Source organism: Aquarana catesbeiana, linkage group LG06 (assembly GCF_042186555.1).
Source record: "Aquarana catesbeiana isolate 2022-GZ linkage group LG06, ASM4218655v1, whole genome shotgun sequence".
Lineage (NCBI taxonomy): Eukaryota > Metazoa > Chordata > Amphibia > Anura > Ranidae > Aquarana > Aquarana catesbeiana.
Window position 1 is genome coordinate 291,735,925 of NC_133329.1, and position 27,573 is coordinate 291,763,497.

The window sequence follows — 27,573 nt, forward strand, 5'->3', positions numbered from 1 at the left end:
GAAATGGAATGCTGTTAACTGAGCAAGTTGGAGGACAACATCAGCATATCTGTTAGAGCCCAGGAGTGGCTCCCAAGCGTGATTTGACATAGTTTGGGTACTGTGTCACACGCTCTAAGGTGAGAGCATATGCTTTTGGGGGTCACCGGAGAGCACTGGAGCATGTTATATATTTGCACTTTTTGGATGAGCATGATGGATATCACTGGAGATGGACACTGTATTTGTGCACTTTGCAATTTTTATTTATGAACTTTATTAATCACCTTATTGAAAGAGTGAGCACTCTTCTCAACCAGAGTTTGCACTTGGATTTTTAGTATTTTTATGCACGTTGTATTTTGTTGATTACACCACAAAATAATTTACCACAGATTGTAATTTATTGTTTTAGATATTTTGGGATATATTGGTTATTGTTCAACATTTATTATTTTTTTTCATACACTGATTTTTATTATTTATTATAATTTCTCTAGCGCAGACACATTTACTTTATTATATTGCTATTTGCACAGGTATGAAACGTGATTAGTGTTTGCAGCTTGTTATCACTAAAGGTTTAATTTGGAGGCATTAACCCATCTGTGGCTCGCAAGATCTTCCCATATATTTATGCAATTTTTTATACTTTACTGTTTACTGTGTTTTATTGCTAACCTTTTTTTTGTCTTCAGGTACGCCATTCACGACTTTGAGTGGTTATACCAGAATGATGCCTGCAGGTTTAGGTATCATCTTGGTATCATTCTTTTCAGCCAGCAGTTGGCTTTCATGTAAAAGCAATCCTAGCGGCTAATTAGCCTCTAGACTGCTTTTACAAGTAGTGGGAGGGAAAGCCCCCCCGCCGTTTTCCATGTTTTTCTCTGGCTCTCCTGTCTCAACAGGGAACCTGAGAATGCAGCCGGTGATTCAGCCAGCTGACCATAGAGCTGATCAGAGACCAGAGTGACTCCAAACATCTCTATGGCCTAGGAAACCGGAAGCTACGAGCATTTCATGACTTAGATTTCGCCGGATGTAAACAGCGCCATTGGGAAATTGGGAAAGCATTTTATCACACTGATCTAGGTGTGGTCAGATGCTTTGAGGGCAGAGGAGAGATCTAGGGTCTAATAGATCCCAATTTTTTCAAAAAAGAGTACCTGTCACTATCTGTTGCTATCATAGGGGATATTTACATTCCCTGAGATAACAATAAAAATGATTAAAAAAATTAAAATGAAAGGAACAGTTTAAAAATAATATAAAAAAGCAAAAAAATAATTAAAAAAAAAAAAAAGAAAAGGACTCCTGTCCCCCCCCTCTGCATTCGCGCAAAGGCAAACGCAAGCGTCGGTCTGGTGTCAAATGTAAATAGCAATTGCACCATGCATGTGAGTATCACTGCGAAGGTCAGATCGAGGGCAGTAATTTTAGCAGTAGACCTCCTCTGTAAATCTAAAGTGGTAACCTGTAAAGGCTTTTAAAGGCTTTTAAAAATGTATTTAGTTTGTCGCCACTGCACGTTTGTGTGCAATTTTAAAGCATGTCATGTTTGGTATCCATGTACTCGGCCTAAGATCATCTTTTTTATTCCATCAAACATTTGGGCAATATAGTGTGTTTTAGTGCATTAAAATTTAAAAAAGTGTGTTCTTTCCCAAAAAAATGAGTTTGAAAAATCGCTGCGCAAATACTGTGTGAAAAAAAAAAATGAAACACCCACCATTTTAATCCGTAGGGCATTTGCTTTAAAAAAATATATAATGTTTGGGGGTTCAAAGTAATTTTCTTACAGAAAAAAATAATTTTTTCATGCAAACAAAAAGTGTCAGAAAGGGCTTTGTCTTCAAGTGGTTAGAAGAGTGGGTGATGTGTGACATAAGCTTCTAAATGTTGTGCATAAAATGCCAGGACAGTTCAAAACCGCCCCAAATGACCCCATTTTGGAAAGTAGACACCCCAAGCTATTTGCTGAGAGGCATGTTGAGTCCATGGAATATTTTATATTGTGACAGAAGTTGCGGGAAAAAGACACATTTTTTTTTTTTTTTTTTGCACAAAGTTGTCACTAAATGATATATTGCTCAAACATGCCATGGGAATATGTGAAATTACACCCCAAAATACATTCTGTTGCTTCTCCTGAGTACGGGGATACCACATGTGTGAGACTTTTTGGGAACCTAGCCACGTACGGGACCCCGAAAACCAAGCACCGCCTTCAGGCTTTCTAAGGGCGTAAATTTTTGATTTCTTCACAGTTTCGGAGGCCATGGAATGCCCAGGTGGCACAACCCCCCTCCCCCAAATGACCCCATTTTGGAAAGTAGACACCCCAAGCTATTTGCTGAGAGGTATAGTGAGTATTTTGCAGACCTCACTTTTTGTCACAAAGTTTTGAAAATTGAAAAAAGAAAAAAAAATTATTTTTCTTGTCTTTCTTAATTTTCAAAAACAATTGAGAGCTGCAGAACTAGGGTCCCAATTGGAAGATTTCTCCTCTACTACTTTTCTGGGAACAATCCAAAATGTGGTATTTTCTTTTACTTCCACTTTCAATGATAATGGTAAACAGGACAAATAGAGAGGCTGAATCTCCTTAACGGAGGCACAGACAGCAATAAAAACCTGACAGGTGTAATCCACCTCCAGTCTATCCAAAACTAAAAAAAACAAGTTTTCCTTTAGTTATACTTCAATTTTGCCTTCTACCCTGGCTCCAATGCATTTTGCTACAATAGTGACATTTTGCCAAAAATAAAACAAAAAGTCTTAATTTCATCAACCCCACTGTTTTGTGCAGGGGTAGGCAAACCCAGCACAGGTGCCACAAGCAGCACGCAAAGCCTCTTTTGTCAGCACGTGACTCCCTCCCCATCAACATAGTAGCGCAGTGTCAATGAGACACAGCGGGGGGTTACAGTGGTGGGACAGATGAGCAGAGGGGTATAGTGATATGAGGTGGGAAGGTGCAACAATTTGGGCTGATCTGAGGACTGGAGGTGCAGTAATTGGGGCTGATCTGAGGACTGGAGGTGCAAGAACTGGGGCTGATCTGAGGATTGGAGGTGCAGGAATTGGGGCTGATCTGAGGATTGGAGGTGCAGGAAATGGGGCTGATCTGAGGACTGGAGGTGCAGGAAATGGGGCTGATCTGAAGTGTGCATTTGCAGGAATTGGGGCTGAGCTGAGGACTGGAGGTGCAGGAATTGAACAGAAGAAGTTGAAAAGGTCAAACTAGAGATTGGCCCACATCCCTTTGGAATGGATATTGGAAAAAGAAAGTTGTTCCCCCTTGGTGGGACTTTAATGGCCCTAGTGGTTGAGAGTGGTCAATACACCATGTATTTAGTAACACAAAATAGTATAAAGGAGTATAGAAAGTATTGGAATATTATGAAACAAATATTTGTTTTAGTTATACAATTTTAAAAAACACAAATGTATACATGTAAACGAAAACTATGGTGGCTGATATACAAGAAAATGTCAAAATGGCATAGCAAAGAACATGAAAGCTCATATGGCCTGCACTCTCATGTGGAATGATGGAGTCCTGGGACCCACACCCAACGCATTTCAGAATCTCTTCTTTCTTCAGGGGTGTATATATAGATGAGAAATATAAACAATGTTGACGGCAGTTGACAGCCACAAGCACCATTAAAGCAAAGTCCATCCAGAGAGCACCCAAGAGAACCATCAAATCTCAGGGCACTGATGGAAGCCAGCAAAGCCCAGCAAGACCAGGTATTGGACCAAACCCAAAAGCCTAGATATGTGGCAGAGGAATTGTATTGTGTCCAAATTGCAAATCCCCAGTCTGCTGAGCTCCAGTCTCCTGTCAGAAGCAATGTGTGCAATGCACACTGAGATGCAAGGAAGTGCAGGAATTGGGGCTAATCTGAAGTGTGGAGTTGCAGGAATTGGGGCTGATCTGAGGCGTGAAAGTGCAGAATGTTAATTTGCCACTATTACTGAAGTAGTTTACAGCAAATTTATAAAAAATCCTTTTCATGATTGAGAGTGTGAAGTTGACATTTTTTTGTTATAAAATCAGCACTCTTAAATTCTTTGAAAAAAATGTTTGGCACACTGTGCTCAAAAGGTTGCCTACCCCTGGTTTAGTGTTTAAAAAAACAGTGTCAATTTGGTTAGATCGGGCTTTACAAAAAAAAAAAAAAATCTGCAACAGGAAAAATGTGGGGGCTGCCATGAATGACCTACTTGACATTATAAATTCCCTGGCTGTCATTAATTAAATAATTCATTCATTCATCATTCATCTACTGCCCTCAATACTTTCTCAGCCACTAACCTGGAACAAGCACATAGTTATTGTCAAGTCATCGTATAAGTCACAGAAAATAAGGATTCTTATCAGCCTATTTTGAATTAGCAGTTAGATAACTAACATTTTAAAAAGGAGAATTTAATCTTTGCAGTTTGCTTATATTCTCAGTGCTGTATTCCCTTAAAAATAAAACAAAATACAAATGTGCTACAAACTAGCAGAAAGTATATTACTATATCACACTTTAAGGTCTTTTAAAAATAGTGACTAGACATAAAACAATGAACAGAGGGGAAAATGTTACAAATTACATATAATAGCTCTTTTTCCTATCTCTCATTATATATGAAAATCTTCTTGTGTATCCAAAAGCACAAATATTTGAACTTTTGGAAATAGCTAAAGGCCTGTGTGTATGTCAGTGTGCAGTGATGCCGCATAATGTTTGCCTTGTAACATGTGTGGTCACACGTCACTTGTGCCTCTCTAAATATTAGTTGTCTTATAAACATGCTGTGGTGAATTAGAAAATGGACAGGTTTAAAAGTTTGACTTAACTTCTTAACTGATGTCATATATAATTGGTCAGTCTACTTGATTTAGGTAGTGTTTCAAAACTCTCAATCAATTAGATTAGTGATAAAATAAATATGTATTATCCGTGCTTGTGAATTGTTGAATTGACTTTTTGTAAGATGACCATATTCTGTGTGATTCTTGCTTCCAATGCAGCAGATGTGAGCAACTCTTGTGGTGTCAGTGAGGTTTAAAAATATAATTATCTGCAGCCAAAATGTAACTTTGAGATACTTACAGGGAGCATAGCCTGACTGCTGAGTTGTTTATTCTTTCATCCAGGCATTGCTGAACTGAGGCATTTCAACCCTTCTCTTTTTTGTCTGTAACCTTATGATCCTGGAACGCACCTAAGGGTCGGTTCACACTACAACGACTTGGGATCCGACTTGTAAGCCCTCAAGTCACCCCAAGTCGCTTTACTTTGAGATTTGCATTATAGTCAATGAGAGCGTCTTAATTTACACTACTGAAGTCGCTCCGACTTCAGAAAAGGTTTCTGTACTACTTCAATCCGACTTCTAAGCGACCAGTACCCATAGAATTTGATGGAAGTTGCCTCCAAGTAGGATCTCCATCTATATTGAAGCGACTTTACAGGAAAAGAAATTAGTTTACCCAGGCAAACCCCTCCCTCCCAGAGAGCTGATTATTCTGTGATTGGCCACAGCCAAAGTCGCCTGTCCTGGAGGCGACTTGAAGTCGCGTTGTAAGTTGCTTAAAGTTGCGCTGAAGTCATGTTGAAGCCGCGTTGAAGTCGCCTTGCAAAGTTGCTCTGAAGTTGTGTCGCCCCTGTGTGAATAGAGGCTAAGGGTGATGCTGGAGCAGGCTATTAGATGTTTATGAAAGCCACCAGTCAGACCTGCCTTAGGATTCAGAATGTGATTGGTAATACAGAAAGCAGAGACAGATGATATTACACAGGTGTCCGTTTATGAAACTGTGAACAGCGGTGATCCCGAGGATTGCTGCTGATCTCAGCTCATAAATGGTTTATGAAACAGAGATGATAGGGGGAGAACATGTTCTCCACCAATTATCTCCACACACTGAGAATCCATCATTGTCTGACACAGAAACAGCCAGTTTATGAAGCTGCAATGTCAGCACTTTACTGGCGATCTGTGTCAGAATTTACCCTCCCCGATTCACTAGCTCAGAGGTGGTGAATCGGTGAGTGAAGAGAGAATTCTGGGGGAAGGAGGAAGATTTTTGACTTCTTTCTTCCTCATTCAGAGCCCCCTTAAGACAGTAACCATGTCCCCCTGCCATATTTATGTGTGTATATATATATATATATATATATATATATATATATATATATATATAATTTGTGTATACATATATAATGTGTGTGTGTGTGTGTATATATATATATATATATATATATATATATATATATATATATATATGTGTAGGGGGACTATTTATTTTATTAACATGAGGTGGGCTGCCTGTCTGTGTACTGAGCAGTGATAATTTATCACTGCTTAATAAATGGACACCTCAGTGTTTTGGTGAATTTCTGGTACTGTAATCTCTCTATGTCTCACCAGATTCCAGTATCAGGGGGCGATCTTCACTGTTTGAAGCGTTTGTAGATCGATTCACTTCATTAAAGGAGAAGCGATCTACAACTCATTATAAACTGGCACCCAGAGGAGAGAGATCTCCTCTGTGAATGCCAGGGAATGGAGCCGTGGACACCATAGCACAGGATTCAGGACATACAGTACATTTATACTGCCCTAATAATGATCAAAAAACAAACAAGCAGAAATTCCCAGCGCTGCCCTAGCTTGTCTGATAAAAGGTCCAAAAGATGGTGAATGAAATGTCCAGAATTGTGGAACTGAAAATAGTTAAGCACCTATATGCACTGTAACATGGGGGATCGTTAGCTCAGTGATGCATTTTTCCAGAGAGTCCACAGCAGTCAGTTATCAGGTTTAAGGGCGTAGCAGCCCATTTTTATTAAAAGGAGCAAAATAAAAGTTTATACACAGGATCACCCACACAGGGGTTCTTCTCCAACAAATGCAACAAATGAGAAAATGCTAAGCCACCTGGCTCCTAGACTTACTTTGCTTTGACTTGCAGTTCCTTGCTGAACTGACCTACTCCTGGCTTTAACAGGATTCTCCAGCCCCCTGGTTTTGCTCACTGTCCCCAAGACTTTAGGACTTCCTTCAGCCCCCTTGGACTTGCTAGCCACCTCGGCTCTCCCAGCCTCCCAGACCCTCTTCTGGTCTCCTAGGCCCTTGTAGCCGTCCCCACCTTCCCAGTCCTTCAGACAAGAAGTCCCCCCTCACCGGGGATGTAGTCTCACACAGGACAGACAGCTTTCCTGACACAGGTCTGTCTTCAAACAGCAACAGCAAGCTTCTCACACTCCACCTTCCACCTCTAACTGCTTTCACTAGCCCCTAATTATGTGGGCTGTGTGGGCCGGGGCATACACCCTGCTGGCTGTCCACAACACCCAGATACAGGGTTGGAGATCCCCTCCCACCCAAGACTCTAATGCCGCACACACACGAGCAGACTTTACGGCAGACTTGGTCTGGCGTACTGAATTTCGTCGGACAATTCGATCGTGTGTGGGCTCCAGCGGACTTTGTTTGCTCAAAAGTTGGACGGACTTAGATTTGAAACATGTTTTAAATCTATCCGACGGACTCTTCTTTCTAGCGGACAAACCGGTCGTCTGTGTGCTAGTCCGACGAACTCAAACTGACGCATGCTCTGAAGCAATTACAAGACGGAAGCGCTCGGTCTGGTAAAACTAGCCTTCGTATTGAAGCTAGCAGATTCCTCTTCTGTGATCTTTTAATACAGCGCTTTTTTTTTATTTATAATGCGAGAGGAATGAAGTTGTTTTTCTGCTTTATATTCACACAGAGTTCTCACAAACTACTTTCTTCATGATTTATCCTCATGCCATGACTAATATGCTATTTTTAAAAAGCCAGATCTCCATAAATAAAGTATTAAATTAAATTTTGGACTCATCTTTTTTTTTTTTTTATTGATTTCCACACTCTATTTTACAATGTGTGCTAAATTATACAAACATTTTTTTATTTTTTTTATTTTTGTAGTTTCAAGTTACCACAATAACCTTAATATTTTGTGTTGTTTTAATGAACCTTAATGAGGTTGGTGTTCCTTGTTAATTAGACATAGGGGGGTTTATTTTCCAAAGGCAAATTCATTTTTCACTACAAGTGCAAATTGTACTTGGAATTGCACAGAAAGAGCATTTTGAAGTGCCTTCTCTGTGGATCCGAGGGGCACATGCAAAAAAAAAAAAAAAACCTTTTTCTTGCACATGATTGTATGATAAAATCAGCAGAGCTTCCCCTCATTTCAGCTCTTCCCCTCAGATTTACAGCGACTGCACTTCCAACAAGTGCACTTGCTGTGCAATTTCTAAAGTGCACTTTTCACTAGTATTTAGCACTTGATTTTAGAAATGATTTAGCCTTTTGGCAAAAACACGCATAGGGGTTGATTTACTAAAGGGAAAAAGACTGTGCACTTTGCAAAGTGCAGTTGCCCTCTGCAAGAGCAGTTGCTCCAGAGCTTAGTAAATGAGCAGAAGCTCTGCTGACTTCCATCATCCAATCATGTGCAAGCAAAAATGCTGTTTTTTTTAATTTTCCTTGCACAGGATTGGGTACTCTTTGCAAAGTCAAGCCTTACCTCATTTCCTAAGCAACTGCACTCTGCAAAGTGCACAGTCTATTTGCTTTTATTAAATCAACCCCATAGTCTTTTTGACCTGTACCTGCCTACTCCCAAACAAAATGTCGTTTTGGAATCAAAACACATAGTCAATAATGTAAGGTAACAAAAAAATCCATTTATTTTGGTTAACAAAAAATTAGGAAGGCAACACTGGAGACACTTTTAGAATCTGTGAAGCCTTTCATCCCCCAGGACACACATCAAGTTTTAGGACAAGAAAATTGATATCTTGCGACTAGGGAGCACAGTCAGACCAGACAGAAACCAGGCAATCACTTTCGAGTCTTCCATGGAGCCTTCCCTGCACGCTTCTCTGCAGCCTTCCCTCCACGCTTCTCTGCAGCCTTCCTCGGAGGCTGGGCCTCTGGTGGTGTACTTGGGGCAGGAGGAGGAGGAGGAGTGGCTTCATCTGCCAGATACGTTGTAGCAGTAAGCTCCCCTCTCAAGCCCTTCTGATAGGCCTGAAAAATCAAACCCTCACAGAGGAGGCGTTGCCCCTTTTCCAATTCCAGCAATCTGGTGGCCATATATGTCCCATACGCCTCCTCTGCATTGGTTGGTGTACTCAGGATTTGGCTTGCTTCACGTATGAGGGCTAGGGATTCCTCCTCAGTTTGGGTCATTCTCCTGGGTCTTTTGGTGAGAATGCGGAGGGGAGGCACCTGACACTCCGTGCGGCTTCTATTCGGCCCAGCCACAGCCTCCTCCTCTCTCCCACTGAGCAAGACCTCCTCCTCTCTCCCACTGGTCAAGGCCTCCTCCTGGCTGAGGTCATCCTGTGTCAAAAAAAGGGACATAGTTGTAATTTTGTGTTACGCAATCACACACAATTTTCAGCTCATGACTTGCAAATATAATTCTCGACAAATAGTAAAGGCTATCTATTTGACACCACCATTATTACAGCTGATCAACAATATCTGAAGTATATATTTGGCCACTACTGTCTAGTGATATGTCTACATATTAATATTTGTGATGAAGTCACTTAAAAATTTGACACGTTAACATCATTAATAACATTTACACAATCACAAAATCCACAAAAAAGGATACCTGGCTGAAGCTGGGCGCATCCACTTCATCAGGGATGAAAAGGCCCAGTTCTTCCTGGGACTCCTCAGCTGGGGTGGAGGTGGATGGAAGGCTGGAGGGAAGAGTGGGGGGAAGGCTGGAGGGAAGGGTGGGGGAAAGGGTCGAAAGTGATTGCCTGGCTTCTGTCTGGTCATCCAGGAATCGCATTTTGTGGTAGTACCACAACTTGGGTACATAAACTTGGTCGGCTGCTGCTCCGGTCTGAGCGACTCCTGGATTTTATTGTGTTCCCGCTTATACATGTTTTGCAAGATACCAATTTTCTTGTCCACAAACTTGAGGTCTGCCTGGGGGACTCGAGTCTTCACAAATTCTAAAAGTGTGCCCAGTGTTGCCTTCCTTACAGCTCGATTGAAATATAGTGGGTATTTGACCTCCCACAGGTTTTTGTTTTCCTGATATAAGTCGATAAATCTCGACAAAAAATCTGCCTCTTTAAAGGGATTCATTGTTGCTGAAAGACAAGACACAAGATCAAAACTGTAATGTCAGTCAGAACTCCCAGGATTATTTTATTAAGAATCTAGGGGACACATATACACACACACACCCCCACGTTTAATCTTACCTTCGTTTCTGACGCTCGCTACTTCCGCAGGGACATACGTAGGCCATCGTAATAGCTTTATATACACTGCGCATGTGTCATGCTCCGCCTGCGTCGCCCGCCCCTGACGTTCTTTAGTACGATTTGTCCCACCCCTTCACTCTTCGTTGCGCAGTGGGAGTAGATAGAGAAAGATGGCGGGGAGAATCAGTGGAAGTAGCACGGAGGAAAGCCCGGAGCCACAACCATCCGCATCCTGGAGGAGCTATAAGGCCACCAACATGGCTTTTGAAGAGATGGTGGAGCTGGTGTCCATATTGAGAAGGGAGGACTACGATGGCAAAAAAGGACCGTACACACGCCCAAATATGCGGAAAGACAAAATAATGTCCTCAGTTGTCACCGCTCTAGAAGCTAAATTTGGCACTAAACGTTCGAAAGAACAATTGAGGAAGCGGTGGTCTGACATCAAAAGTCGGGAGCCAGAATAATATTGGCGAATAAAGAAGCTGCTTAAAAAAAGTAAGTACTTGTTGTGTTTTCCTATTGAGATACTTAACTTGCATGCTGATCCATATTTTTTTCATTTATACAGCATCGTTCGTAAGGACCGTTCTTTGTAAAAGACATATAATACTAAAGAAAATGACGGGTTTTTTTCGCCAAATACGATGGTACAGGGTTGGACATATACATTTATGTCTTGATAATTTTTCGTATTCCAAAAATTTGTTGATGTGGTGTAGATGTGTTGGAAAATATAATGCTTCTTCAAAAATTATTCTGTGTAATGTAAGGACAGGACACAGCAGCTGGTTCCACATCTGGACTCACGAGCACTAGTGTACTATGTGACCATAAAGAAATTTTAGAGGGGTAATACACATAGGAGATCATTGAGGTGTCTGCATCTGTAAAACTTGCATGAAAATGTGTACTGTTTATAATTGTTATTCATAGGTAATGTTCATCCTGTCTTCTAAATTTTTGAGGACAAAAAAAAGGCAATTGTCCACAACTCATAACCAACGTTTCAGATTATTTTTAAAAATCTAAAATATCACTGTGTTTTAACTATACCTTTTGTTGAATTATCATAGGGGAGAAAAGACTCAGACAACAGTCCAAGGATCCCAGGACCCCCCCAAGTCACCAGCCTGAGGCTGAAGATAGCCCAAGACCACGCCCACCCGACGAGCTGGAGGAAAGCAAGGTGGAGGAAGTATGCAAGCTTTCAACCCCACCAAGTGAGTGACTGACACCCCAGCTTAAGGTAATGTATTCAGGCGTGCATATTTTAACCCTTGTTTTTTTCACACATTTTAGGTGAGCTTCTGGTTGTGAAAGGCCAAGCGGCAGAGCCATTCAGCACAGACAGTGCCCAAAGACTGATTGGCCAGATAATGCTGTGGAATGGCCAAATTGATAAAATGCGTGACCAAATTCACAGCATGCAACTTCGCCTGGACTCCATGCAACAGGAAATGAAGAACATGATTGATGTTTTGGACAGAATATAACGTTTTGCCTAAAACATCAATCATGTTCTTCATTTCCTTGTGAAGTTTGTTTCTTCTTGAAATTTGTTTTGAACGTTTTTTCGTAAAAAAAAAAAAAAATTTTATGATGCACACGGTGTGTCATCATGTGCTATCTTCCATCATGGGATATCAATGTACTTGTTTTGTGTTTGCAACCCCTTCATCCTCAAAATTATTTAGCGGTGAGAGGAACAAAGGGATTGCACACACAAAACACGTACATTGCTCACCCATGATGGGAGATAGCACATGTTGACTTGACCCTTTTGTAATGTTCAATTTTGAGCATCTTAAAAATTGACGATTTACAAGGGTGACATCACCAGCACCGTTCTTAAAATGTTGAACTTTGTAAGTTCTTTTATTTTTTTGTATGTTTTTCAAAACACTGTTGTGAATTTTAAGATTTTAAACAAAGTCTATTTTTGTTTAAATATGCCTTTTATATATATATATATATATATAAAAAAATAAACAAAAAAAATAAGAAAAAAATACAAAAAAACAAAAAACAAAAAATGTTTCAAAAAATGCACCTTTCAATGTGCACACAGTAAAATGTTTTTACTACTACAATGTGTGTGGCTGATTATTTCTCAATAATATGTTTTGCAAATTTTTGTGTGGTTACAGTGACAAAGGGCCTTATTAACTAAAGGTAAATGCACTTGCCACTACTACAGGTGCACTAGGAGACAGACCAAACTAAATACAAACAAGAAGAAAAACAAGATATTTTATCCAAAATTTTTTTTTTTTGTAAAAATTAAAGCTCCTGTTGAATAGCAATGGCCCCCCGACCATTAAAATAATTCACATATCGCTCACGCACTTGATGTGCGGTTCGGGGGGCCAAGCCAATACGGCCAATTTCCAGGCCTGTCAGTGTTTCATCTTGTACAAGTCCGGCCTCAGGCCCAACAGAGGTAATATATGTAGCCGAATGTCTACGTAAAAAGTTATGTAGTATGCAGCAAGCAAGTATGACGTGATTAATTTTATAGTCCGCCAGATTTATGGCTGAGAGGAACAAACGGAACCGGCTGGTCAGAATCCCAAAGGCATTCTCCACAACTCTTCTTGCTCTGGCCAGCCAGTAATTAAATACCCTCCTCTCAGGGGTGAGTGTCCTTTGGGGAAACGGCCTCATCAAGTGCTCACCGAAAGCAAATGCTTCATCAGCAATAAAAATTGAGGGGAGTCCATCCACATTCTGGTCATCAGGTGGCAATCCCAGGCCACCAGTCTGGAGACGCTGGCACAGCTCGGTCTGTGCAAACACTCCTCCATCAGACATCCGGCCGTTCTTCCCCACATCCACAAACAGAAAGTCCAAATGTGCCGAGACCACCGCCATCAAAACTACACTATGGAACCCCTTGTAGTTATAGAAATAAGACCCCGAATGCGGTGGTGGCACAATGCGGACATGCTTCCCGTCAATCGCCCCGACACAGTTGGGAAAGTCCCAACGGTCAGCGAACTGGGAGGCCACAATCTGCCATTCCTGTGTACTGGAAGGAAACTGTGGAGTGGAAAAAAAATTAAGATAAGGACTTTTAAACATAACTTGGATATCAGATTACACAAAAACATTAGTGAACAACAGCAGTCAAACATTATTAATATGTGTGTTTGTAATTTAAATTATAAAAAACATAAGGCCCACTTATAAGATTAATCACCCCCTCTGATGGCCCATTGATCAATTTGAATGTGGGGGGAGGGGTTCTAATTAAGTTAAGAAACACACCTGACAGTTTCAAACATTTGAGGGGTGGGGGAGGGGTTCTAATTAGAGTCAAAACACACCTGACAGTTTCAAACATTTGAGGGGTGGGGGAGGGGTTCTAATTAGGTTAAGAAACACGCCTGACAGTTTCAAACATTTGAGGGGAGGGGTTCTAATTAGGTTAAGAAACACACCTGACAGTTTCAAACATTTGAGGGGTGGGGGAGGGGTTCTAATTAGTTTAAGAAACACACCTGGCAGTTTCAAACATTTGAGGGGTGGGGGAGGGGTTCTAATTAGGGTCAAAAACACACCTGACAGTTTCAAACATTTGAGGGGTGGGGGAGAGGTTCTAATTAGGGTCAAAAACACACCTGACAGTTTCAAACATTTGAGGGGTGGAGGAGGGGTTCTAATTAGGCTCAAAAACACACCTGACAGTTTCAAACATTTGAGGGGTGGGGGAGGGGTTCTAATTAGGTTAAGAAACACACATGACAGTTTCAAACATTTGAGGGGGTGGGGGAGGGTCAAACAGTACAATGGAGCTGACAATATACATTGTTCAAGGGACTATAGGCTAGAGATATAAATGGACCCAGGATTGCATGGTGTGGAGGTTATTGAAGGTAAATATGCATGTAGGGCAAAAAATGATTAATGTCCAAAAACTGGCATGCATGAAGATAAAGGGGACATTCACAGCATATTCCAAGCATGGTAATTAGGTAAGGAGGACATTTAGACAATACATTAGCAAACATTTAATACATATCATGTAATGTTAAAGGATAAAACTTACCTTCATATAGTTCTTCTGCAGGACCTGAATGATGGCAGAACAGGTCTCTGGGATTATGATCCCCAGAGCCTGGGGGGAGATGCCTGTCGAGAACTTCAAGTCCTGAAGACTTCTCCCAGTCGCCAAGTAACGTAAAGTGGCAACTAGCCTCTGCTCCGCACTGATGGCTTGCCTCATGCAGGTATCCTATATAGGGGGTCAGCATAGCCAGCAGACACTCAAAAACAGGGTCCGTCATCCGGAGATAATTCCTGAAATCCTCAGGATTATTCTCACGGAGCTCTCACGGAGCTCACGGAGCAAAGGCATATGCGAGAACTGGTCACGCTGACGCAACCAATTCTTCATCCATGAACTCCTCCTCGCCCTGTTCATGGACTGGACTCGATTCAAAGTATTAACCTCAACAAAAAGTTCCCACGCAGCATGAACTTGAGAACGAGTACGTCCACGCGACATGGCTTCAAAACTGTCGGCTGTTCAAACAAACAAACTTATAACAAACGCACTGAAAAACAGCAAGGCCTATGAAGAACAACCTGAAAATCAGGAACGAGTGGACCAGAACGGCCTGCAAGGCAGGTTACAAACTGACCAACACGCACTGAAAAGCAGATACAAACCTCACAAGCACAAACTGAACCGCAGAAAACGATTGAAATAAGCTGAAGTGTGAAAAGCGCAAATTGTCTCTAACCAAACTTCTACTAACACGAGATAAACACGAGATTAGCAGAAGGAGCCCAAAGGGTGGCTTAGTGGGGCTTGAACTTCCTTTTTATAGTCCCGTCGTACGTGCTGTACGTCACCGCGTTCCAAACCAGCGGACTTTTGCAGTGATCGTGTGTGTCCAAGTCCGTCCCTTTTTAAGTCCGGCGCAAGGAGCCAACAAAGTCCGGCGTAAAGTCCGCCGAGCAAAGTCTGCCGTAAAGTCTGCTCGTGTGTACGCGGCATTAGGAATCCCCAAACTACAGAGCCCCATCCGGAGATAGCAAAATCCGGAGAAAGCTGCCAGAGCAGTTTTCTCCTCTCAAAACCTATGCTCTGTAGCTCTGCAGTCAGCAGACATGCAAACTCTGTGTCCATTTTCAATCCCTTACCATAGGGACAGAGCCTCGGTCTGTCACAACACCTATATATGAAACAGTGTCTCTTATATACTCTGTCTGGATGGGAATAAGAGACAAAAACTCAATGAGAAATATCTGTAGTATCCATTGGAAACAGGCAGCCTGCTCTGGGGTCAGGGAACCCACACTGAAACAGAAGAGGCAAAGGGAAGAGAGGCACCAGGCGACCAATAGTGTAAAATTGTTTAATCAATAAATATAAAACACAGTAACGTGTTCAACTCACAGGGTAATCATGAGAGGCTGTCTATGCCCAGCTGTGTAAAGGATCCTGCACAAGATAGGGAGATAGTCCAAGCTGCAGTGAGCCGAATGACAGCTGTCAGACCCAGAGTGAATTGACCAATCAGAACGTGTTTCAGAGGCAATTCACGCCTCCTTCGTCAGCTGATGATCAGGTTGACATTCATCTCTATTTGTGTACCCAAGAGCTGTTTACCACCCTGTGTGAGCTCCCCTCTGTGGACTCTTGGTGGACAGGACTAGATTTGTGAGCATTAAGACTTTGTTTCTGTGTTTCATTTTTAGCAGATCTCCTTAGTCCATTTAGTGGATACTTCACCCTCCTTATTTGTTTTGGACTACACTTTGAGCACTAGGAATTGTTCATTGTTTTCAGATAAGGATAAGATGGAACTAACCCAAAAAATACACTGCTGGAATGACTCAGTGGCGGTCTAAAGGCACCTGAATTGTGAGTGCACATTTTTTAATTGGGGATGTTTACCTTGTTGGTTTAAATACATTTTATAAAAGCATAGTGCGCAATGATGGCTATTTACTTCTTATGAGATATCAAGATTTGAGGAGTAACTAGTGGCAATATAGCTGGAGAAGCACCAGGAAAGTGGAGTGGTTATCCCTATATGAACCAAAGGCAAAGTTGTTTCTAGGCTCTGGTGAGTGACCATTTCAGAAGGTGGTGGTAATACAGGAAGTGGTAAAAAGGTTTCTAAAACAGCATGTGATTTTGAGCACACTACGCACATGGGATTTAAATGATAGAATTATAAAGTGGACTTTGGGATATATTGTTAAAAACCTGTGTCCTGCAGTTGTGATAATTTTGCAATTTTGCACTTGATAATTTAATACTTTGCACTATAGCCTTGCACTATAGAGCTATACAGTTTTGATGTTTGTGCACATTTCATCAATACTGGTTTTAGTGGTATTATTGTATAAGCAGCTTATGATCAGCGCAGTTACATTTTTCATACAATATCAAGGATTAAGGGCTTGCATCTTCAGGCTTTGAGCTAGTGTCAATGGCATCCATTTGATATCAGTTTGAAACTATTCTGAGATCATTCAGAATTTACTGACAGGTGCATTTTGACCTGCAGTTGACCTCCTGGCATTTAACCAGCTTCAAGTGGGTTTTGCATTTCCATAGATTTGTGTTGGAAGGCAAGAACCACCGGAAGAGAACAAAGCCCTAAATAATGTGAGGTTTCCAGATTGTGACAGAAGGTGGAATCAAGGCGCATCTAGCAATGCAACAGCTGTAATTATAAAAGTTAGATCTATCACAGGTTCTAAAATCAAAATATCACAACATGTAAAGTTTTGTCAGAAACCATGAATCAGACCAAGACAGAAGTACAGTTAAATCACACTTGTTTAATAATAAAAGTAAATAGAACAAACGTAGTCAAAACATAGCCAAAATTCGGTAACCGGAATGGATAGTCAGACAAGCCAGAAAGTCGGGAAGCCAGGGAACAGCATAGCACAGCAAGCAGGATCAGGAGCCAGAAGGAATGTCTTTAACAGGAACGCAGGAGATAGCATCTGTAATGTTGAGCAAGACGAAGGCAGAGATCATCTGAGCTGGACAGCTTAAGTAACCAGGACTGACGCACAGGATATCATCAACAGGTGAGTCACTGTGGAGAGATAGGAGCTGGCAATTAGCCGACAGCTCAGAGAAGGAAGGGCTGAGCCCATCCCTGACATACAGTAGATGACAAAGTCATTTATCAGGGAGCTGGGGCCGTCCTAAATGATGAGTATGTCATCTATGTACTGGCAATAAAAAATTAGATGGGCTAGAAAGGGGTTGTTGTTCCAGATGTAAGTAGATTCCCAGTGGCCCATAGTAAGGTTGGCGTACGATGGTGCAAAGTTATTCCATGATAATGGCATTACTTTTATTGGTTTCTTACCATGTTTTGATATTCTTTTTATTTTTTTTCTATTTAAATTTTTTTGATATAGGGTCCTGCATGGGGCCACCCTTGAGGTTATGTTTATTATAGTTACTCTACATATATGCATATTTTATCTATACATTTATCTCAGGATCTTTTTATGCCCGCCCTATCTTTTAGCGATTGATATAGCCCTCAAATTTTCCACTTGCCTACTTACATTTTGCGAGTGGAAAATGAGGGCTTGCGAGCGTGGGCTGCCTGGGAGAGGGGGGGCGAGCACCGCTGACAGGGAGCCATTCTCCGAGCGATCGGCCCGGGGAAAAAGAGCGTGGAGGAAGAAGAGAGCCGTCGGGTCACAGAGCGCGAATAAACAGCCGCGTTTTGTCTGATTGAACATCATCTGGGGTGTCAACATCACCCCAGATGATGTTCAATCGGATGAAACACTTCGGGTGACGCACTTGAAACTACTGCACATTGCTCTTTTACAACCGTACGTTACTTGTCTTTATGGAACTTTTTTGGATTGTCAACTTGATGTTTTTACAATAAACCCACTATACAGTGTTACACTATGTGTGTTTTTTATGTTTTTACACCCATCTTCATGGATCACCAAGTTCACCTTTGATGTGGATCACTGCACCTCATGGAGCGTATTTTTTGACTGTGGATCCCCTCTGTCGATAACTTTGGATAGTAAAACATTGTTTTTCTGCTAGTAAATACCTTATACAGCCCACTGTTTCCTGTCTGGCCCATTCGCAGATCATCAACTTCGCATGCTGAATCCTGTTGAGGTTATTCCTCATGAAAGCCTGTTTGACTCATATGCTGTATAATATACGAGTACACTAAGTCTGGTAAGCGTGCCACCTTATCCTTTGTTTATACACAAGATTCAGTTTGACTTCACCGGGAAGAGTGTGAGAGACTTTTCCCTACACAAGATTTACTTTTGAACTGCACCATCTTGTTTATTCAAGAACTTTTGAATGTTTTTTGATTCGTTCACTTTTAGAACATTCATTTTGAGCTCATTTGTTTTTACACAATATATATTGTTATATTAATTTATAAGATATTATTGTTTTCAGCATATTTACCCTTTTTTCACGGTGTCACTAATAATTTTTGTCACTATTTTGAGCGCCACATTATTTTTATTTTTATTTTTACCAGACAGGAAACAGGAAGTGGGCTATATACGGTATTTACTAGCAGAAAAACAATGTTTTACTATCCAAAGTTAAAACAACAAGGGCAGAAGATTTAATAGACGGAAAGATGAAAAAATGACTGAAGGTCCGCTTTAAGGAAGGCAAACAAGACTTTTGCATGCATGTTTATTTATAGAATTGTTTCACTAACTTAGTTATATACATCTGTTCAGATTTGTAATCACTCTATCATTTTGTTTTTTTATTGTGTATCTGTGTCTCAAACTCTCCATCATTTATATCCACACATACTGTACATGTTGTGACATACATATTGATAAATGAATGACACTGCAGTACTGCAGTGAGATACAGCTGTAAATGTGTATACCATACTCTAATTATTATTTGACCAGTTGAGGTCTGTGAGAGGAAACATAAAAGCTGCAATAAATTAGATGTTTCTGCCACTTCTCAGCAATCTAAGTTCTCAAAAAGCAAAAGGAGTGGGAAAGGTCACTGAATGGACATGATCCATTAGATGTTGAGTTCAATCTGACAGGTAAAAGCCAACATTAAACCAAGCAGAGTTCATTAAAACAAAATAATAACATTAATACCTGAGTCACACACTTGTCGTTTAACTACCAAGAGGTTCTACAGAGGATTGGTTAAGAGAATTGGCTAGCTAAAGTATAATACATAGTTTGTATAAAACCATAATACCAACATTAGTTCTTGCTATAATGACTTATTAACCACTTCAATACAAGGCACTTATAGACCCTTCCTACCCAGACCAATTTTCAACGCTCTCGCACTTTGAATGCCAATTACTCTAGTCATGCAACACTGTACCCAAACAACATTTTTATCATTTTTTTCACACAAATAGAGCTTTCTTTTGGTGGTATTTAAATACCACTGGGTTTTTTATTTTTTTGCGATTTATGTGAAAAAAGAGGGAAAATGTTTTTTTGTTTCTATTATAAAATTTAGCAAATAAGTAATTTTTGTTCACAAATTTGGGCCAACATTTATACTGCTACATATCTTTGGTAAAAAGAACCCAAATTAGTGGATATTATTTAGTCTGTGTGAAAGTTATAGAGTCTACAGGCTATGGTGCCAATCATTGAAAATTGATCGCACCTGATGCACTGACTCATTTCTTGAGGACCTGAAATGTCAGGAAAGTAGAAATACCCCCCAAATGACCCATTTTTGAAAAGTAGACAGTCCAATGTATTAAAAAAGAGGCATGGCGAGTTTTTTGAAGTTGTATTTTTTCCCACAATTCTTGGGAAAATTAAGAATTTTTTTTTTACTCAAAATTGTCATAATAAAAAGTTATTTCTGACACACAGCATATGCATACTTCCAAGTACACCCTAAAATACATTCTGCTACTCCTCCCGAGTATGGCGATACCCCATGTGTGAGACTTTATCACAGCCTGGCCACATAGAGAGGCCCAACATGCAGGGAGCACCGTCAGGCGTTCTAGGAGCATAAATTACACATATCATTTCCTATTGACCTATTACACTTCTGAAGGCCCTGGAGCACCAGGACAATGGAATTACCCACAAAATTACCCAATTTTTTAAAGCAAACACCCCAAGATATATTCTATGAGGCATAATGAGTCTTTTGAACATGTCATTTTTTTCCACAAGTTTTTAGAAAACGTGGAAAGAAAATGAAAACTTTTTTTTTTTTTTTTTTTTTACACAAAGTTGTCAATTCATAAGATTTTTCTAACACACAGCATGAACATAGCAAGAATTTCACCCCAAAATACATTCTGCTACTCGTCCTGAGTATGGCAATACCTCATGTGTAAGACTTTTACACAGCCTGGCCACATAGAGAGGCCCAACATGCAGGGAGCACCATCAGGTGTACTAGGAGCATAGGTCAAACCAAAAAGTAAAGAGTCTTAGTCCAAAAACAAAGTTTTGTAGGATTACAATACTTATAGCAGCGCTCCTGTCAATTAATTAAAATGTGACTGGCATTTATATGTAGATCACATGAGAAAGAAGTTTAGGCCTCTTTCACATGGGCGGCTGTTCTGCCGCTGTTAAAAGCATGTTTTGTTATTTTGAAATTCCAAGACTCCAAGCGCAGTGATCACTTGCAGATGTACATTGCGAATAGCAGCGTTTACATGCATTTACATGAGTCTACATGCGGCTGCATTTAGCTGCGGTGGAACATTCTAGCCATTTCTGATGTGCTTCCTATTGTTTTTCTTTCCTAGTTGCCGCTGCTATCCGCAGGTGAAATAGTACACTGCGATTACCTGCGGTTATGTACAGATAGCTGTACTAAATTGGTCCTGGATGCAGTCAAATTTATTTTTTCTCACCAAACCCCATGCAACGAAACCATTGCTAAATGTAGTGTGTGAATGGGGCCATAGGAAAGCATTGTGTGAGTTAAGGTGCGGTAGATAACTTCATCTATCTGCAGCTAAAAGCTGAATTCTATCCGCCCATGTGAAAGGGGCGTAAGTGATGAAACAATTTGGTGGGTGAAGATTCTAGTTGATAATCAATAATCTTGCACCAAATACCAGAGTCCACACCACGTGAGCCACACTCCCCTAGGGGTTTAAACTCACCAGAGAGCAGTTAATCAACGCCTTGAACAATCAAGATGTCATCCAATTGTTAAGGTTAACTTGAACAGCACATCACTCCATGGGTGGTTGATCATGTAAAAAAAGGTTCCACATAGTGTGATCCCGTTTAAAACATTTATTGAAAAGACCACACCCTTAAAATCACGCTTACACAGTAATAAATAACAAGCATTTTAGATAAAATTGCGTTGTCACCAGTCAGTAGAGAACCATCTGCCATCCGCCGCATAGCTGCGCTGATAGTGTTTAGTTGTTCTTCCCTGGTCGTGACACGCACACTTCACTTCCGGTCACCGTATCAGCGCAGCTAGTGATCAACCACCCATGGAGTGATGTGCTGTTCAATTTAACCTTACCAATTGGGTGACATCTTGATTGTTCTAGTGAGTTTAAACCACCCGAGTTTAAACCCCTAGGGGAGTGTGGCTTATGCGGTGTGGAACTCTGCTGTTTGGTGCACGCTTATTGATTATCAACTATAATCTTCACCCACCAAATTGAACTGTGTCAAATGATCTACATTTCAATTAATTGACAGGAGCGCTGCTATGTTTGTTGTTTATATGTTGTTTTTGGACTAAGACTCTTTACTTTTTGGTTTAAACTGTGTTCTTCTGTTTAGCGGCTGCTTTATACATATGCATTGAATTATGTCATGTGCCTATACATTGGAATTTATATTATATATGTGTGCTGCATATATTTATTAACTTTATTAGCTGCTTAGCGCTGAGTGGTGTAAATAGGCCTTCAGTACAGTAAGATCATCATTGTTCTAGGAGCATAAATTACACATCTAATTTCATTCCTACATATCACACTTTTGAAGGTCCTGGAGCACCAGGACAGTGGAATTACCCACAAAATTACCCCATTTTGGAAAGAAAACACCCCAACGTATATTCTATGAGGCATGGGCTGCAGATAGGTACTCAGGTACTCTGATGAGCTGCGGATGGATACACGGATACTCTGATGGGCTGGAGCCAGTTACTTGGGTAATCTGATGAGCTGCAGATAGGTACCCGGGTATGCTGAAGGGGTGAAGATAGGTACTCGGGTACTCTGATGGGCTGCAGATAGGTACTCGGGTACTGTAATGGGCTGAAGACAGGTACTTGAGTACTCTGATGGTCTGCAGATAGGTACTCGGGCACGCTGGGCTGGAGATAGGTACTTGGGTACTCTGGGCTGGAGACAGGTACTCGGGTATTCTGATGAGCTGGAGACAGGTACTCAGGTACTCTGATGGGCTGCAGATAGGTACTCGGGTACTTTGACTGGCTGAAGATAGGCACTCGGGTACTCTGGTGGGCTGCAGATAGGTACTCTGGGCTGGAGACAGGTACTTAGGTACTCTGATGGTCTGCAGATAGGCACTCAGATACTCTGGGCTGGAGACAGGTACTCGGGTACTCTGATGGTCTGCAGATAGGTACTCAGGTACTCTGGGCTGGTGACAGGTACTCGGGTACTCTCATGGGCTGGTGACAGGTACTCGGGTACTCTGAGGGGTTATGACAGGTACTCAGGTACTCAGATGGTCTGCAGATAGTTACTCAGGTACACTGGGCTGGAGATAGGTACTCGGGTACTCTGAGGGGTTGTGACAGGTACTCGGGTACTCTGATGGGCAAACTGTTAGCACTATATAAATACTGTAAAACAATAGTGATAATAATAATGATATCTAATTTTTAGTGGATGTTAGAGAGTTAAAACCCATGACAATCTCTTCTATTACTTCTTTGCTTGAGTTCCTGGAACTGCACACTTGATCCACTCCCCTTGGAAAAATGTTACTTTATTTTTATAACATAGAAAATACAACAGGAGGTGCAGGAACATACAACAGTGGGAGGGAGCATAAAGTAATCCCAACAATGACAGGAACATGGAATTATGGCAAGGCTACCTCCCTGTTGCAGTACCCAAGACATTTTTTTTCACGTACCTGGTAACAGAGCCTAATATGATGAGGAAGGCCTCTTTTACAGCTCTGACTTGGGGACCCTGATAGTGTGAGCAGAAGGTGCCGAGTGCAGAGTGGTATAAGTCTTGCTAGCAGCAGAGCAGGTGTCCAGGCAGGGGTAGTTATCAGTGGTCTTCAGTGAAGTAGGCAGGCTGGATGGCAGCTGGTGGGCAGCAAACTGAAGCAGGCTGGTACTGGCGACAGCAGACAGGCAAGGCATTTACTGGTAGCAGACAGTAGCTAAGCAGACACAGCCAGATGGTAGGCAGATACCGGTGACAGCAGGAGGAATAGCAGAGTCAGGCAGGTCAGATCATACACTGGCAAGACAGATCAGGTACAGAGGCACAGGCAAGAGCTTGGTTAAGGTACAAGGAAGGTCAGGAGTTGATCAGTGGAGCAGTAGCAAATGAAGCAGGCAGAAGCGGTAGTCAGAAGGCAAACTTCAGGTCAACAACTGGAGTCAGTTTAAACAGCCCATTTGGCCCCTCTGTCACAAGTGCGCATGACCATGCGCACGCATGAGCATGTGCCCGCTTCCTACGTGCATAAGAATGAAATGCGGATTAGCCTGTGAAGATGTACAAAACTCAGGGCCATGAGAAAAATATCAAAAATATCACTAGAGTGTGGACTAGTCTTTAATAGAGGGCCTGTAGTAAGGAAGTTGTGCCCAAAAAAGGCAAGTGAGGACTAGTCACTGGGGTTGCTTGCAGGCTCGTTGCAGCTGATCTTTTCCCTTTTATTTATTTACCCTGCCTTTTTCTGCTCTGTGTCTTTGTGGAGTTGGCCTTCTTGGTAGAAGAGCGAACCTCTGCTTCCTCATGGCAGATCAGCCCTCCTGATAACTGGTGAATTTATGATTGGTGGGGTAATGATTAGAAATCAGCAGAAAAGTAAAAGCCAAGAAAGCACAGATCCAAGGAACAAACGAAAAAGCAAGGAGATCTGTGTACTGAAAGTATTAAGTATAGCTTCTGCTCCAGCAAGGAGAACAGAGAGCAGCACAGTACTTACATCATCAAATTTCACTTCACGTTTTTGAGACTAGCATTCACAGGAAGCAGTGCCTTAGATGATCTCACACTGCAGATATACTGTATAGCTATCAGCCTGCAGTCAGGAGTGCCAGGGAACACTCAGATATCAGGAAATATGCTTTTTTTTTAAGGAGAAATGCAAGACAAAAAAGTAGATTTTTTAAGTTATTGTTATTATTGTTATTGTTATTATTTCTAAATGTTTCTTAGAAGATATCAAATTTTCACAATTTGAGTTGTGACCTTTTTTAAAAAGTTGTGCACAGAATAAAGTAACAAAACTGTTATACAATGAAAATACTAGGTTCATTAGCTTTTTATTTTAACCACATACCGACCAGCGCACGACGATATATGTCGGCACAATGGCACGGCTGGCCAAATGGGCGTACAGGTATGTCCCCTTTAAGAAGCGGCATTGTGGGCGCACGCGCCCACCGCGTGCTCCGTGCCTGCGGGTCCTGTGGACTCGATGTTCGCCGGGTGCCCGCGATCATGTCACGGAGCAGAAGAACGGAGAGATGCCTTTGTAAACAAGGCATTTTCCCGATTTCCCCGTTCTACCTAGTGACATGACAGAGATCACAGCTCCCTGTCATTGGGAGCGGTGATTGCTGTCATGTGTGTTGAAGCCCATCCCCCCTACAGTTAGAATCACTCCCTAAGACACACTTAACCCCCTAGTGTTTAACCCCTTCCCTGCCAGTGTCATTTACACAGTAATCAGTGCATTTTTATAGCACTGATCGCTGTTTAAATGGCAATGGTCTCAAAATAGTGTCAAAAGTGTCCGATGTGTCCGCCATAATGTCGCAGTTATGATAAGAATCGCAGATCGCCGCCATTACTATTAAAAAAAATTAATAATAAAAATGCCATAAAACTATCCCCTATTTTTTAGAAGCTATAACTTTTGTGCAAACCAATCAATATACGCTTATTGTGATTTTTTTTTTTACCAAAAATATGTAGAAGAATACATATTAGCCTAAACTGAGGAAAAAAATAGTTTTTTTTATATATTTTTGGGGGATATTTATTATAGCAAAAAGTAAAAAATATTGCTTTTTTTTCAAAATTGTTGCTCTTTTTTTTGTTTATAGTGCAAAAAATGAAAACCGCAGAGGTGATCAAATACCACCAAAGTAAAGCTCTATTTGTGGGGAAAAAAGGACGCCAATTTTGTTTGGGTGCAACATCGTACGACCGAACAATTGTCAGTTAAAGCGGCGCATTGCCGAATCGCAAAAAGTGCTCTGGTCAGGAAGGGGGTAAATCCTTCCAGGGCTGAAGTGGTTAAAAACCATAAACAGTTCCATTTCATAGCACAGATAAAATAAAAACACATAAGGCATTCCAAAAATCTCACATGCCTTTATCATTGAAAAAGAAAAAAATGTAAAAGTGTTTAAAGTACCGACTACAAATTGTGTAAGTTGCTATGTCAAGTTAAAATAAAAAGATAAAAGAAAGAGCGATGTGGCAGGGGGTTGCCGGGTCACTGCAAGTTAGCTGTGTGCTTCTTCATACTATGAGCCCAGTCACAGTCTCCTCTGTCTATTGTTTTTCTCACTGTGTGCAACAGAGGAGCCTGTGGTGTGTACGGCCATGTCCACAGTGATTACCACTCTTGTAGTTATTATTGCATTAATAAGCTATTGCCCCGGAGAGATACCATGCCCCTAGCTTTCTCAGCATCCCCGCGAGCTGCCCAGATTAATAGGAATTCCCGAAAATCAGGACCATGCTTTGGATCACATGCTATTAAACAAACATCCCCCGATATTCCAGCCTGGCAGTTTTAATTTCATCTCTGAAATGCATCTTGTTTCTTTCAACCCTTGACTGTTTTGACATTTTCTTCGATTAAATTATAAACAAGAATGAAGCCTGATGGTGAGGTTGGAGCCACTAATTTGCCTAATTGTTTGCAGTTGTCTGGTCTGGAGTAGGCCAGCCCTGTTAAAGAAGTCGGTGATTACAGATCTAAAGACTTCCTTTGTGTGTTTATTCAGCAGATAGGGTTCAAACATTCAGATTATTTAAATTATAGATTTGAATTTCAACTGTTAGACATAAGTACTGAATCACATCTCTGGCGACCCAACGACGAAACCACTTCCTAGGGGCATTATTATTTGCTACAAACAGCTCAGGGGCACACTCTCCGAGAGCTTCTGGATATCAGGCTCTTAAACAGACCTCCTGGAGGTAGAGCAAAGTGAAAGCACTTGGCCCGGAGTTACCTCTGACAACTAAAATTTGCACACTGCACATAAACTGGAGAAAATGGAATAGATTATACAAGTGTGTCTGTGCATTACATCAAATTACAAGGGTAAATGTATAAATAACTTAGTAAATATATACTTAGATTTAAATAGTAGTGATACCATCCTTTATATTTGCTGACCAATATTAAAGCTTTTAGCAACAGCAACCTGTCTGAAATTCAAATTTGTTTGGGGAAAATTAAAGCATATCTTAAGCTGAACCTTTTTTTTTTTTTTTTTTTGGGCAGAGTGTGGAAATATTGAATGTCCTGTCATGTCAAGTTTTTTTTTTTTTGCTTTCTGTGTTTTGGCTGTGTATTTATTTGTCAAGTAAAGGGAAATGCAATGTTTTACAGTTGTCACCAGAACAGGAAGTAAGGGGAAATCATCCAGTGGGCATATCTGTTATAGCGACAGCTAAGAGGTAATTTTCTCGGCAAGGACTGGCTAAATTTTGATCCATGTATGGGTTGGCTGGTTGTACACAAGTCAATTTATCGATTGACTTGTGTACAACCAGCCTGATTGATTTTTTCCCAAAGGATCAGTGCTGTTGGCTATGGCAACAACACCGATCATTGTATCCTGCCGGCGGGAAAGGCTCCCCATCAGCAGAATGCAATAGCTCAATGGGAAGGATTCCCCCATCTACATCGAATGGGTGGCTGAGGGAAATGGCTATTTGTTTTCATTCAACCTGTAGATGAATAAAAAAAATGAATCACTCTGGAAAAATCCTCTAATGTCCTGTTGTGTCTTCTGGGCAGAAATATTAGGAAAGGAAGACAGACAGCAAAAATAAAAAAAAGACTATAATTTTATCAATTCCCCACTCAATCCAAAAATAATAAAAATAATAATAATAATAAA